Genomic DNA, 2,628 nt, shown 5'->3' on the forward strand with positions numbered 1-2,628 from the left:
CTTAGTTGCGAGCACATACCCAGTGGGGAGTGTGCAGGAGGCAGCTGATCGATGTTTCTCTCTCATCGATGTTTCTAACTCTCTATCCCTCTCCCTTTCTCTCTGTAGAAAATCAATAAAATATATTAAAAAAAGAAAGAAAGAATATGATTGTCTAACCAATGTGCTGTACACCTGAAATTATACAATATAATATTAAATGTAAAGTGTAATTGAAACATTTTCTAAAATAAAGAAAATGAACAGGAAATTTTAAAGAAAACACACACACACACACACACACAGACACACACACACACACAAGCTAGAGACACTTTGCAAACAATCTCCACCCGTATTCCTCCTGGACATGTGCCATCCATGCAATGTGTCCAGGTTTACAGACTCCAAAGGTGGAGTGAGGGCGCTGAGAAAATAAAGCAGAACCAGAATTGATGTATAGCTAATGGATAACAGTATTTGGGGATTAAATCATAAGTTTCATGTGATAAAACATTTATACAATGAAGTATAAAATATGTTGAGAAAATATAAATTTAAAATGGAGCCATAAACTTAAATGCCATCTAAGAAGTATGTAATAAATGTCTACTCTTTATCAGGCACTGTGCTAGGAACAGGGCCTCTGATGATACGACCGTCCCACCCCTCCTCTCAAGGACAGATCCAGGGCACAGTAGAAGAAACAAAAAACCAGCAGTCTGGTCATAACTAATCAAAAACCTTGTGCCCAGGCCCGATCTCAATGGGAGAACTTGGCCAGTGGCTGAGCTGATTTTTCCCTGAGGTTATGTTCAATACAGAACTGATGTAAACAGAAAATGGAAGTCAGTGGAACTGACTTTAAGTTGACATTTATTAAATGTTATAGAAGTTTGAGGAAATTCTCCACTCCTGACTAAGTAAAAATAGACAGGATATTAAATGTTACTGATTTGATTAACAAATAAAGCCAGAAGATTTGGTCTCTGACACTTTAGGGAATTCCTTACTGAACTGCCAAACTACAGTATTAGAGTTAGTCCTTTGCAAAGAGGGGCTGCCCGATTTTTTTTAAGAGTACAACTGTGACCATTTTCATTAACACATCATCAATGTCACTGTTAAATTATGTGGCTGGGTTAAGTTCAGACCATGATGCTCATTAGTTTGTTAAGTATTTAATAATTCTGGCTGAAAACACCACTTCCCCCAGAAACAGTGATCCCAACCAGGATTAGCATAAATCCAATCACTCATTTAACCAATATTTGCGAGTCACTACTATGTGCCAGACTCTGTGCTAGGCACTGAGGTTGTAGCAATGAGCACAGGTAAGTCTTGGCTACTGTGGGGCTCCTTCTTTGAAATATGTTCCATCAAGTGCCACCGCCATACCTCTAAGGCATATCACTCATTAGTCACAGCGCTGTCTCCTGCCAAGCCCTAGACTGCTTGAGGATCTTTCTCAACATGCTACTATGAGAATATTACCAAAGGCAGAGCACAAGATGAAACTTATTAGCCATCCAAATGCTAACCAAACTACACTGAATCACCTGTGGTTCCCCCCAAAACTCTACTGTTTTGGTTCATGTCATTTTCTGTTTCTGTCTTTCACCTCCCTCTCCTCCATCCAAATCAACTCTCTGAACAGCTCAAAGGCTCTGCCTTGAAGTTCTCCCGTTCTCCCATTTGGACACAAATCCTTCCTCTTCTGAACCTGTTTCTTCCGCCTTTTATGGTATCTAATAAAGTGCATGTCGTGTTTCTCATGTATGCATCTTAAGGATAAAAAATACCTTTTATATCTTTGAATTCCTCATATTATCTATCATATGGCTTTGTGCATGTACACACACACATGAAATCACATGCTTGCTAAGCAGTGGTTCAATTAATTATTAGAGAACTTAGGTTGATGAAGAGAACACATAAGCTCACTTGGGGAAAAGCTTATTGTATATCTATGTTCAATGGGGATATACCATTTCTACTGTTCTGGCTATCAAGTTGCATTTACAAGGCAAATTACTCTTAAGTTTGTGTTTATGTAAAAGAAGAAAAGTTGTACTTGATGTAAAGAAATAGTACAGTAAGTTCTTAATCTGAGTCGTGCACTCCCAGTGGCTGTGATGACTCCAATACTGTATACAGCATAGGTATGTTTTTCCAGAAAAAGGATTCACCAGATTCTCAAGAACTAAATTATACAGTAACTCACTGATGCTGATGGAGATGTTTATGTGTTTGTTCTCACATGTCAAACTGGAAAGACCCCATTTACTGCTATTTCCAGATTTACATCTCTCAGGATAATCCTGGTAATCTCCAAATTGTTTTTCCTATGTTCACTGTGCCCACAAAATAAAATATGAAAAAAATGAAGCCATAAAGGCTTGTTATTTTTTAGCACATAAATGTCTAAATGATCAACATTATCTATTAATCTTCCATATTTTCAGAACCTAATAAACTTCCATGAACTCAGCAGTTTCTTTGATGTTATGTATGTACCTTTAGGAAACACGTTTTTCCCCCTCCCCCAACAAAAAAAAAAATCCAAATTAAAATGTATTCGCGAAGTTAAAGGTATTCAGATTCATAATTAATAGCACTCTTTCAACCCAGGGAAATATGAACAATGGA

This window comes from Myotis davidii, unplaced genomic scaffold (assembly GCF_000327345.1).
Source record: "Myotis davidii unplaced genomic scaffold, ASM32734v1 scaffold5, whole genome shotgun sequence".
In the NCBI taxonomy this organism is placed as follows: domain Eukaryota; kingdom Metazoa; phylum Chordata; class Mammalia; order Chiroptera; family Vespertilionidae; genus Myotis; species Myotis davidii.